This window comes from Pan troglodytes, chromosome 13 (assembly GCF_028858775.2).
Source record: "Pan troglodytes isolate AG18354 chromosome 13, NHGRI_mPanTro3-v2.0_pri, whole genome shotgun sequence".
Lineage (NCBI taxonomy): Eukaryota > Metazoa > Chordata > Mammalia > Primates > Hominidae > Pan > Pan troglodytes.
In genome coordinates, this window is record NC_072411.2 from 82027258 (window position 1) to 82041010 (window position 13753).

A 13753-nucleotide genomic window follows, 5' to 3' on the forward strand; every position below is an offset into this window, starting at 1 on the left:
AACTACAATAATTATGTCTCAATGTGATCTATTAATGGCACAAAGCTTCAGATATATGCACATATGAGAACTTAAGTATTTAGCTCAGAATAAACCTAGTCATCAGCATTAAATCTAAAATCTTCAGATGTGTTTTAATACTCTAAGTAAGTTTTAGCAATTTCTGCAAGATGCTAAATTGATACTTATGTTCACAAAGAACTTGCATTCAAATATTTTATTGGAAGTACATATCTAAATGGTTTATAGTATAAGGCACTGAAATCCCAAAAATAAAATAGAAAATAAATAAAAGGATTAAAAGATACAGAGAATGCAGAGAAAGCAACGTGCTTAGTAGCAAAATAACTGAATACAACTGGAAAAAAAATTAATTTGAGTGTCAGAAAGGGTATAACAGATTATCTGGTCCAATTCCTTCTTTTAAAAGAGAACACTGAAAGCCAGATATCCTATTTCAATTATAATTATAATAATTAAATTATAATGCCAGCTAGACTTACAACTAGAAACCTACCATAAGGACACCCTGTTAAGTATTCCTTTCACTGGCACACACATACAAATAGTCTTGACATTATAAAGTGATACAGAGCTGCTGTCATTTAATGCAGATGGGGATGTATACGAATTACTAGGTCAAGAAATGTTTCTATTACAATGATTGGCATGGTGTCAAGGTTAGTAAAGGCAAACTTATCAATCTATAAAATATAACTACAATCTAAAGCACATCACTGCTTATGTACGAGGCTTACAGTTAAAGAGACAAATGTGTGTAACTTTACATAATACGCTTATTAACAGGCTCTTTCTTCAATTAGTTATTATTGCAGTTGTTTAGAAAGCTCAGCCTTGTTTTCAGCTGGCAAGTTGTCCCCAAATCTTTTCTTTATGTATCTTTTTAAAGTTTATCAGCACTTTGGGAGGCCGAGGTGGGTGGATCACAAGGTCAGGAGATTGACACCATCCTGGCAAACACAGTGAAACCCCGTCTCTACTGAAAAATTACAAAAAATTAGCCAGGCGTGGTGGCGGGCGCCTGTAGTCCCAGCTACTCCGGAGGCTGAGGCAGGAGAATGGCGTGAACCTGGGAGGCGGAGCTTGCAGTGAGCTGAGATCGTGCCACTGCCCTCCAGCCTGGGCAACAGAGTGAGACTTCGTCTCAAACAAACAAACAAACAAACAAAGATTACTCTGGGTCCTAAATCCTGATGCCCACAGACTAGTCTATCTAGGACCTTATTATGCCCACAACTATGACATCATTGTTTGAACTTAGTTTCAGAGTAACTTTTCCTACTGGATGCTATACCTTAGATAAATAATTGAGAAAATCCAGAATAAGTTACGTAAAACACTTCATAAAATCAGACTCTGTGATGGTAGCAGAGAGGAGAGGCATGCCCCTCTACCTTAAACAGTCTATTCTGATATCATGCAAGAGTTACCATCTTAATAAGCCTATGTTATCAAAAGTCAAATAAAAAACATGTTTCAAAGGCGAAAGAAAGGTTCCAGACTAGAGAGAATTACACTGTTTTCCTCTAAGAACTTAAATAATAAGGGTGTTTTGATTCCCAGGGCCACTGGGTAGTTTATGTAGCACTTCTGAACAAATTTTTTAAAATGGTAACTGAACTTCCACTTCTGAAATGGCTAGGAAGTTCCTACTGAACCTAATCCTTTCACAGGTAACAACCATAAACTCTTGACAAAATATACAACAACCACCTGAAGGCACTGGAGAATGAACAAAAGCAGGCTGAGTCTAGAGGAGAGTAGATGCCTTGAGAAAGGAGCAACATGAGTGAGTTATCCCATTTAATATAGCTTTAGTCTGAGGGCAAGCTGCAGTCTGTACCACGCAAGGGTGGCTAAAACTGATGAAAAGCTGCAGCCATTCTCACTTGAAGAACAAGAGGACAGAGTCTGAGGCAACCACAGCTGCTGGAAACTGAGGGGGAATCCAGGAGGGGAGAGAGTCAGTGGAGGGGAACCCCATATGCTGGGTATAAATTGTTCCCACATCTCTGACTACCTCTGAACCAACACATGTACAAGACAGATTCCTGCCAAGAACTGAACTAAGATTTGAACTGCTGCTCAAGAGACTAGAGTTTGCAATTTAAGTCCAACCAAGTTAACAGCCTAAAAAGTCACCACTCCTTAGAGGAATGTAAGGAAACCAAAATCTCTATAACATAAAAATAATATCCAGGAGACAATTAAAAATAACATTTAAAAAATGTGGCCCAATCTTAAGGGAAAAGACAATCAAAACAGATCAATGCTGAGATGATCCAGATCCTGGAATTAGTATATAAGGTTTTTAAAGCATGGTTTTTAAAACATATGGAACGATGCAAAGAAAAATATGCCTGGGAAATTTCAGCCAAGGGAAACGATAAAATAGAACCAAACAGAAATTCTAAAACTGAAAAATATATGAAATAAAAAATTCACTGAATACGCTTAACAGTAGAATGGTTAATAGTTAAAGCCAAAGATAAAGAGAAAAATCCTGAGAGCAGAAAAGAAAAAAACAACATTATATACAAGGAAATAACAATTCAAATTACTGTTGACTTCTCATCAGAAACTAAATAGACCATGTTCTCACTTACATGCAGAAGCTAAAAAAGTGGATCTCATGAAGATAAAGCAGACTGGCGGTTATCAGAGGCCAGAAAGGGGAGTGGGGTGTGGAGGATGAAGGAAAAAGGAGTATAAATGTATTTATTACCACTGAACTGTACACTTAAACACGGTAAAGATGGTAAATTACATCTCTATATATTTTATATCAAAATTTTTGAAAAAGAAACTAGAGAGACTTGAAAATAGTGAAACAATTTTTAAAAGTGTTAAAAGATAAAAAAAAAAAGTTAACGAAGAATTCCAGCAAAAACAATCTTTAAAGGAAGATAAAATGAAGACGTTTACTGATTAAACAAAAAACAACAACTAAGAGAAAGAAACTAAGAGAATTTATCACCAGCAGACCTGCACTACAAAAAATGCTAAAATAAGTTCTTCAAGCTAAAGGGAAATGATGCTAGATGGAAACTGTTTTTCAGAAAGAAATGAAGAATACTGTAAATGATAACTTTCTCAGGAAATACAAAATACTGTTTTATTTTAATTTATCTAAAATACATATGACTCTTTACAGCAAAAATTATGTCTTGAGGGGTTATAATATATATAGCCAGAGTATATATATGTATAGTATATAGAACTAGCGACCAAAATGGATCTACACTATGCAAGGTTTTCTACATCTTTCGTGAGGTGATACAATATCGACTCTAAGTAGCACATGAAAAGTTAAGGATATATACATATATACTGTTCCTTAGAGTAATGACTAAAAAAAAAAAAGTACAAAATGGAGCTTAAAAGGCTACAAATTAAAATAGAATTTTAAAAAATATTTACAACAGAGGCTACCCCCTCCCTCACCTGAGGATGAGAGCCCTGTAGGGATAACCCTTATCTCAGCTGGATTTTAGGACCATTTGCCTCAACAAGATGACTCTGTTGAAACCAAATTGCATGACTCTTTCCAAAGCTCCTGTTTTAATGGCTATAAAGGTATAGAGAGCCATAAAACTCAAAACTTTACTCGACTTACTTTTGCTCAAAGATATTGGTATTTTTTTCCCTACCTCTACTAGCGCAACCATTTAACATTTCTAACATATCCTTTATTACCTTTAAACCCAGTGTTATTTATACGTACATTTGTTCCCCAACAAATAATACAGCACTTCTGTTATTTGCCCAGCATCTTTCTAGGCATTGGATAGGCAGCAATGAACTACCGTAACAAAATCTGTTCATGTGAAGCTTACATTCTAGGTATAAGAAACAAATCTATAATGATAAACAAAACACTAAGCCACTCAAGCAAGGTGACAGGTTGGGCTTTTTTCCTACAGGTCAGTTTTAAATCACTACTTAACAGTGTAAAACTAGTTTGATGTCACTATATTAAAAACAACTTGAATCAAGAAAAAATGCATGACAGGAGAATTACTTGTACATATATTGGGGCCCACCTCTGACTTACAAAATCAGAAAATGGGCAGAAAGTGTAGGGGAAACCCATGCATACTTGTTTTATGAAAGTATTCCCAAGGTAACTCCAAAATCCAACTTTTCCCCAAGTCTCCTCAGCTTTTCAATTCTACATAAGAAACTTTGGTTCTCAATTTGTTCTCAAACCATGAGCCACTTAGGCAGAATATAGAGACCCCACAGCCTACCTACTTTATAGTGAAGAACTTAGTTGTAAATCAATTGGAAAGGGAAACAGAACATCCAAATGTATTAATTCTTAATAATTCATAGGTAAGAAGTGTTTTTTAAACCTGAGAAATTATGGCCACAATTTATAATCACTTATACAATCTTCCTCAATCCTCATAATTACCCTGTTCTGGTGATTTTTTTTTAAGCCATGTTTTTCAGTGAAACAACTGAAGTACAGAGAATTCAAGCAATTTGTCCACGTAAATTACACCTAGTAAATGGCAGAAGCTAAACTTCAAAGCCAGGTTTATCTGATGCCAAAGCCATATATTTTGTCCCAATGAAAACGCCAACACTAACGAATTGAAGCCAAAATGGTAAATTATAAAATGTAAACAAGTACAGACTCTACTATCCAGAAAATTATCCTAGCCTAAACTGATCCATTCGTTCAAAGTTCCAGATAGCAAAGACTGTGATTTAATATAACGAAGCACTACTTCTTTTCAAACATTCATAGTACTTTTAAGGATTCCTTTTTATTTAATTTAGCATACCTAGAATTCACTGTGACTAGGTATACTATGAGCAAAAAATAAAAATAAAAAATCACTTGACCCCATTGCACAAGATTTAGCGTTTTCCTTTGCTACTCTCCTGGAGTCTTACACCCGGTTCCTCTTCCCAACCTACTTACACATTTCAGAACAAGCAATTTCTGTGCATTTTATTTCTATTTAAATTTACATATTTCAATTTACATATTTCAATTTAATGAGTTTTCTTCTGATCGATATCATCTTTCCCCTTTCAACTTTCATCAGCAAATAATTTCTGGCAATAAAGTACAATCTGTTACATTTCCATGTCTCACAACGTAAGTGTGAAAATGACAATATGGTAAAGTAGACTGCTATCATAGTTCTAACAAAAAATGAATAAAGTATTGTCATTGTCCAGATTTATGCAGAATATGCCTGTTCGGAAATTCTGAGTTCAACATATGCATGGTAATACTTACACTAATTGGAAATTCCTGAAATGAGAGCAATTTATCTAGAGTTTATAGCACTCTCTGCTCTTCTAAGCATCACTATGTGAATTTTATGGTGAATTATTAAATTTCTTTCCCCTTCTCACAAGAAAGCAACTCAACAAAACCACACCTGCTCTCCCAAAGAAAGGATATTTTCCAATAGGAGATATAGTATTCACGAGAGCACTATTAAAAAAAAGATAGTTTTTCTCTCAGTTTCATCAAGCATTAGAAAGCAAAATATTTAATAACATATATAAGTACGTCAGACTGTTAACCAGAAAACTGTGAATTCTGCAATCATCTCAAAAATTAAGAAAATGAGAAAATATTCAACTAATGGCTGAAATGCACTGCTTTCCAGATGATTTCCGTAGCAAAACACTTCTACCATTGTCACTTCGGTGTTCTCAGTCCAAGTTAGAGGAACTTGCTGAAACATATTGTCGTAAAATTGCTAAAGGAAAGGGGAATCAACAGTGAGTTACCTTTAGTTGGCTCCTCTGGCTTCTAAATAGTAAAAACAGGTTTGGTGAATTTCAAACATTTTAACAGAGTTCATATTTAAAACAAAAACAAAAACCAAACAAAAACCTTAGTTGCCCAATGGGGAAAGTGGTAATATTATACAATACAAAATAAAAACTGTCTTAAAATTATTCTAAATGCCAAAATATAATGGGAGGGGACATAATGGAATTCTCAGAAAATACCTCAACAGCCAAGCCCCCAAGGAACGGATTTTCCTTTTCAGGGAACAAATAGGAGTAACAGATTGGCTTTGCTCTTGAACAATATAAAACAAGATTGCTATGTACTTTCCATATCTGTACTGAAGGAAAACTTACTTGTTTAGAAAAACCATTTCTTGCTATTTTTTCCTGTCTTAATTTACGTATTAGTGAAAAAATTGCCTCATGATATACCTCATAAGGCCAAAAAATTATAATTTGATGTCAGCATAGAATCACAATTTCAAGAAAACAAAAGGGTCAAAATACTCCTGTCTCTTTCTAGAAAAGTCACCAGGTACAGGTTGAAAATCCTTTATCTGCAGTTCTAAAATCTGTAAAGCTCTGAAAATACAAAGATTATTCTTAAGCATGTGGCAACTCACTTGAGAGCAAAACTTAGCATATACTGACTTGATACTTAATGTGACTTGATACAGTGCAGAAATATTAATGTGTTTTGACTAGAGGATGTTACTCCAGACCCCAAAAGGGGGGATTACTTAATATGTAGTATAGGCACTGCAGTTTTCTAAAATCTACAAGATACTGAAATCAAAACACTTCTGGCTCCAAGAATTACAAATAAAGAGTTGCAGAGCTGTCCTCCCTTTTGCTTCATAGTCATTGCATATGCCAGGTGTGCTGACTCATAACCATTTGAATGACTAGATTGCCAGGTTCAAGTACAGGGCTAGAAGTTGTGCAGATAGTTCTGGACATCATTTTCTGTAAGAAGTAAGTAATATAAAAGCATTTGACTGGTCTGCAACTCTGTGTGGAGAGTAAACAGCCCAAATTTTCAGACACTTTAAGACAGTAAGACACAGATGAGTGAAAAAAAAAAAAAAGAGACATTTTAATGAACCCAGTGACACCATTATCTATACTGAAAACCTCACGTTATAAATTGGGAGGTAGTATTACCCCATTCATTTCCTGTATCATGAAGCTAGTCTATTTTAGGCTGTTTAAGTAACCAAATAAAGAGTTAAGTGATCCAATCATTTGGAAATACTATTAATTTTTTTACGCATAGGAAGATTCCCCAATGTGCTTCTTTTCAACAGAATGCAGGATCTATGAGAATAGAAATTTGTCTATTTTTGTTAGTTTCAACATTTCAATAAGCTGTCTCTTGATTTACAGTACAGTATTGATTTCTATTTAAGTTGGTTTTAAAGAAAAATTCTACATGTTGAACTTTTTAATGATTCATTTAAAGATAAATTATGACATTTATGGGGCAAATTCCCTTTATCCTGTCCCCTCTCTAGTTTTACTGTCTCATCCCTACACAGCTATTTTGTGATATGTAAGTTCACACTTGATGCCTCTAATTTTTTTTTTTTCTTGAGACAGAGTCTGACTGTCACCCAGGCTGGAGCGCAGTGGCATGATCTCAGCTCATCACAGCCTCCACCACCCAGGTTCAAGTGATTCTCATGCCTCAGCCTCCTCCTGAATAGCTGGGATTACAGGTGCGCACCACCATGCCCAGCTAATTTTGTGTATTTTTAGTAGAGATGGGGTTTCGCCATGTTGGCCAGGCTGGTCTCAAACTCCTGACCTCAAGTGATCTGCCCACCTGGGCCTCCCAAAGTGCTGGGATTCCAGGAGTGAGCCACCATGTCCAGCCTGATGTCTCTAATTCTTAACCTCTCCTACCCACTGTAATTCAGCTTTCCCTTCCCACTACTCCACAGCACTTACCAATGTTACACAGTAACTTTTTTTCTTGTTGCTAAATCCAGGGGCAGCTTCCTTCTTTTATGGGACATTGCTCTAGCATTTGGCACCTAATCCCCTTCTTGAAGTTCTCACTTGTCAACTTACAGGGACACCACCTTCATTTGTCCATCCCTTTAATATTTACTATGCCTGAGAGTTCAGTATTTGCTCATGAATTTATGTTTTGTTCATTGCTACATTCCCAACACTAGAGGCTCTCAATACATATCTGTTAAATGGATGAATGAATAGTCCTTATCTTTTCTTTCTCCATATTCTCTGTGGAAGATCATCTCCATCCCCATAGCTTTAATTAACATGTGAAAACAACTTTTTACTCCAGCCAATCTTCTCTAGAGTTCCAAATCATGATGTCCAATTTGCTACAGGAAACCTCTAAGTGGATGTGCCAAAGGCCATCTGAACTAAAGAAATCCACAGTGGAACTAATTATTTCCTTCTCCCCATCTCAAACCAGCTCTTCTTCTAAGATATGACTTACAAAGCTTCCCAGGTGGCAATTTCCTTTTCCTTACTCCCTGTAAGTCACCAAATCCTACTGATTCTACCAAATCTGCCCATGTTTCCCCCTCATTCTGTCACTGTATATAGGAGGCTGGGGGAAGGTTCCATTTAGGCTAGGGCCATAATTGATATTTATATTCAGTGGCTGAGAAAAGCTGGGTGCAGTGGCATGTGCCTAGAGTCCCAGCCTGGGCAACATAGTGAGATCCCATCTCAAAACAATAGTAAAAGAAGAAGAAAAAAGAAAAGTGCTTACAGAGAAAATGAGGAAGTATGAAGCTAAGAGAAAGAAAGTACAGTCATGGTCTTTACTAAAGGCAGTGCCTATGTATGGTGGGGAGATATATACATTACACAACAGACAAGGCATTGAGGACTCTGTCCTTGGGTAAAGAAGAAATGTCTAAGTGCTACAACAATGTCATAAACAAGTGTTACTGGAAAAGAGGGTTTGGGACATATAGAAAGAAGTAGGTCTTGAAGCTGAGTCTTAAAGAACAAGTAGGAATTATCCATACAGAAAGGGGAAAAGGTCATTCAGGAAATACGATAAGCATGTGTAAAGACTCAGAGACAGAGAATTTGGGGATTCCAAGGTGTACATGAAAAACTGAACATGAATAAGATGGAACATGAGAGACTCATTAAGCTAAACTATGAAAGGCTCTGTATGAGTACACTGGATCCTCAAGGTTCTTGGTCACTGCTACATATCCAGAACCTAGGACAGTGTCTGCTACTTAATAAGTTCCAAGTCTAAAATTAAATAAAAAATGGGGAGTGTAGATTTCTGCTGATTACTCCAATTTCTGCCTACATAGAACTTCCTATAATGCCATTTTGTCAACTTGTTCATCAAGGAATACAACAGCAGCGTTGTCTCACCTATTAACTCCTACTTCTTGGAAATACTAAGATTTCCAAGTCTTAGTACATCAAGACAACACTATCAGATGTCACCCCCTATTAGTCTTCACTCCATGTTAACCTGTGGAACAGCTTGAAAACACTTCCTCATTGAGTGAGATGAAAAAAATACTAGTTCCTTTGCAGGCACTGCAAAAGGAAATCTGTCCCTGAAGGTGCAGTTCTTTTAACTTACAAAATCAACCCTAATTACTGAATATGCCATATGCCTTCATCACACATTCAAACCACTCTCTCCTGTCCCAAATCTGTTCCTCAGCTTGCCTAATTAAGTATATGGGTGAACACATTCTGCCAATTTTCAAGGCACAGCTTTGAAAGTCACCTGGTTATTTAATTAGAGAGCCACGTAGTAAACCACATTCTGGTTTAAAGAAAACTTGGAGGTGTTGGCCTCCACAGAGAAATTTAGCCCCTAGACATGTAAGCACTGCATTCTACTACAGAGGCTCCTGTAGCCAGGTCTAAAATAAAGCTATCCTGACAAACTATTTCAGGAAGGACTCACAGGGTAACTTTTCAGGTGGAAGTGCTGAACTCTGTCTAGCTCCACCCATTTATAAGTTAGGCTGAAAGACAGGTTAAACATGAGTCACCGAGTTCCTCCTCCCCACTAGCTAACCCATTCCACAGGAGTTAATATGTCCCAAGGCCAAGGCAGCCCATACCCCGTTTTTGGTATCTGTTCACTAGGAAAGACTTATTAACTTTATTATATAAAGGCTAGCTATAATCCATGCTTAAAGTTTGTGCTTTGTTGTAGGCATTCAAATGTCTCTTCCAATGTCCACTTGGGAAATGTATATACTGAGAAAAAGTGTAAGTCTGGGAGTTTGCTGAAACTAGTATGCTCTCTGGCTTTATTGTTCCACCACCCTCCCATGCTCAGATAAACAGAAAAGTAGGGAAATTCGACAAGGGAGGCTTCAAAGTTATAAGCGGGATGCATGAATGTATTACCAATAGCCACTTCTTTCTTGGACTAGCTCCAGGCACCATGAACAAACCATGACCAAGTTAGGGATATGATGAGTAGTACAAAATTCCATTTAAATACAAGTGGACAATAAATTGAAAATATTATTCAAGTTAAGGCATGGGCATCTGAAATACAAAATGCGTCACTGTGTTGTCTTTTGGGTGGTCTCAGGTACAAGCCACTGTAGGTCACTCAACAATGTGCAATCATTGGGAAGGAGAGTTAACTTCTTTTTTTCTTCTTCTTTTTTTTTTTCTTGAGACAGAGGCTCACTTTATCGCCCAAGCTGGGGTGCAGTGGAGAGATCTCGGCTCACTGCAACCTCCGCCTCCCAGGTTTAAGTGATTGTCGTGCCTCAGCCACCCGAGTAGCTGGGGCTACAGGCGCACAGCACCACACCCTGCTGATTTTTTTTTGTATTTTTAGTAGAGACGGGGTTTCACCATGTTGGCCAGGCTGGTCTATCTCAAGTGATCCGCCCGCCTTGGCCTCCCAAAGTGCTGGGAATGCAGGCATGAGCCATCGCCGCCCCCGCCCCTCGCCCCCCCCTCCCCCCAGGAGAGTTAACTTCTAAAAATTCAGCAGCTGGGAAAGCTAACAGAGCTAAGAAAGCTGGCTTAGAAAAACAATTAGGTAGTCTAGGAAGTGTCAGAACTCCAAAAAGTGATTGGAGGTACCCTATCCAAAGCAGGGAAGGATGTGGTGGAATAATAATAAATACTGGCTGGCCATGCATCAAGTACTTTGGAGCAAAGAGGGCAGCAAACATGATTCTGAGGACAGGGGGAGGATGAACCACAGCATGCCCCTAAAGGATGAGCCAGAGCAGAAGTTCTCAAACTAATTGGCATGAGAACTACTCCAATGCTTTCGAAAAAAAAAAAAAAAAAGACAGACAGACAGACTGTTGGGCCTCCATTTCCACGTTTCCGATTCAACAGAACTGGGTGAAGCCCAGTAATTTACATTGCTAACAAGCTTCAAGGAGATGATGCTGCTGATTCAGAAGACATTTTTGGAACCAATACACCAGTGTATTAGATCAAAGTTCTTGGCCTTTAACTTATAACCAAGACAGTCTAAGAGCCCCAGTCAACTGAGTTGGGAAAGACTCCATTAAAGTGGCATGGACACTTAAAACTAGGACACTAGCCGGGCGCGGTGGCTCACGCCTGTAATCCCAGCACTTTGGGAGGCCAAGGCGGGTGGATCACAAGGTCAGGAGACAGACACCATCCTGGCTAACACGGTGAAACCCCGTCTCTACCAAAAATACAAAAAATTAGCCAGGCGTGGTGGCGGGCACCTTAGTCCCAGCTACTCGGGAGGCTGAGGCAGGAGAATGGCATGAACTAGGGAGGCGGAGCTTGCAGTGAGCCGAGATAGCGCCACAGCACTCCAGCCTGGGCGACAGAGTAAGACTCGGTATCAAACAAAACAAAACAAAAAACAAAAAACAACTGGAAGGACACTTACAGGTGGAAAGGCAACATTCAGAACCAGAGAACAAGAACTGAGGAACAGAGAGAACTCATCAACTGTATCACAGTAGTAATTTACAATAATACAACGCTAACACTGTGCTCAGTGCCTCATCTCCATTATTTTTCTTTATACTCAAAAAAAGACAATACAGTGAGGCAGGTATTGTACTACTACCTACATGTTTCCAGATGATGAAGCTGACACCAGAGACTTTAGGTAACTTGCTCCAAGTGATAGACCTAATAATAGCTGGATAAAACTGAAATCTTTGGTCTACTAGTCCATCACCCAGGACCAACACAAGTGGCTTTCCTCCACCTACTGATAACGCCTGTAACAATGCTTCTCCTCTCCTGGTCAAAACCACACTTTTAATGTCAATTTTAAATCTGCCCTTCCATAGTAGGATGATAATTTATGTTAACTCCTGAATTCACAAGCAATCCTAAAACAAGGTAAGTCTAAATACAGATAAGAGGTAGGTTAACTGATCTGCTGAGAACCAAGTTTGCTTGCTTATCTGCTATTTCGAGTCTCTGCACATCTAAAAATGCAAAGGAAACTCTTACCTAATTCTTGAATCTAGAATAGCCTTTCTCCAAATCCTGCCTTCTCCACTTACCTCAGAAGAATTGTTAGGATTAAATGGAAATAGGTACCGTGGTTTTTGCAGTTAAACTCAGTGAAATTAACTATTATATTTCCGTTATATAATGCTGTGTTGTAGGACCCAGAGCTCGTTAGAGAGGTGGAGCCTGGAGACCCAAGTTTGGCAGTTATTATCTCACTGGAAATAGTTCAAGTTATGGAAGGATCAAGAATGACAGATGAAGCGGGCACATGAGAAGCGAAGTGTCTTCAAGACTAAACACTAGACACTATCAGTACTTACAGGGCAAATAAATGAAAAAGAAGCCGCTAATGCAATTTAAAACAAATAGTCAAAGGGATATAATGCCGGCAAGAGGAATAAGAGTGCAAGTAATTCAACTAACTTTTAATCAACTAGATCTCATTAATCCCACTCCCCTGGCCCTGGGACCCGGGCACTAGGAAAGGGGCTTTGGCAAGCCCCAATGGACTCCAGAGGCTCTTAAGTATAAAACACACTGCACAAGAAACAACACAGCACCAGCGTTGGTGCAGGATTTCAGACAGCTCCAGGAACTTCACAAGGAAGGTCAGCCGGTCCGCTCAGGCAGTTAGTTCATGGCAGCCCATTCCCTCCCCACCTGCTTGGACCTAGCCGCTCTCACACCCCTCTTGCGGGCCCGAGCGTAACGAGAAGACCCACGCACACTCCAATGCCGCTCACGCCGTATCAGTGAGCCCGCACCCACTCCTGGGGGTCTTTTACTTCCCACCCGATCCGGCGACCCGCCACCCCCACTCCGCGTCTCTGCCTGCGGGGACTCCACGGAGTTCGATAATTACCTAGAGCTCCACCGCGCCGCCATTACACCGGACGTACGTCACTTCCTCTTCCCGAGCACCGACGGTAGGAAGAAGGCGAATAGTGAAATACTTAAAAACTTGACGCTCAATTGGCTTGACACGTTATCCCTTTAATTTATTTCAAATACCATATCATAATACCAGAGTCAAAGTAGTCGATCCAGGCACACTGTCTTCTTGCCAAAATGGCGACAAAAAAGAGAAGTTGGCATGAACTACAAAGTCCGAAATCCAGCGCCTGTGCTGACGGAAATGAGGAAAGCATAATTGTAGTTTAGCGTGAAATGGCGCGGTGTACGATGGGAATTGTAGTTCATACAGATGCGCGCCGGCGAGTTAACGTCCACGCTGCTCACTCGCAGCCTAGTAGTGTTCAGGGTCTAGCCGAATTTACTTTAAAACTATTTCATTGCATTTTGGGGAAATTTTTTTTAAAAAAGCAGTCAGTTGTCACTTTCCTTGAAAAATCTTAAGAGAGATTTTCCTGAGACTTTATAAGAGTTTGACCAAGAGTTAAGTGCCTAATAAATTCCAAGATATCCAGGCCATGAGAATGGGAGAATATTAAATCATAAATAGAGTGAAATAATGAGGAAAAACTAATTCTATAGAGACTATGTTGCCTCT

The 13753-nt window shown here is 38.8% G+C and overlaps 1 protein-coding gene across 3 annotated transcripts in view; it reads right to left on the reverse strand.

Annotated features, from left to right (window-relative positions):
* Positions 1 to 13415, reverse strand: part of CWC22 (CWC22 spliceosome associated protein homolog) — a 62176-nt gene extending 48761 nt beyond the window's left edge. Inside the window, exon 1 of one of the 3 annotated variants that reach the window (XM_515952.6) lies at positions 13106 to 13415. The gene's annotated coding sequence lies outside the window, so the exon portion shown is untranslated. The remainder of the gene's footprint in view (positions 1 to 13105) is intronic. The other 2 variants (XM_054679160.2, XM_016950120.4) reach the window with 2 other exon arrangements.
* Between the last annotated feature and the right edge of the window lie 338 nt (positions 13416 to 13753).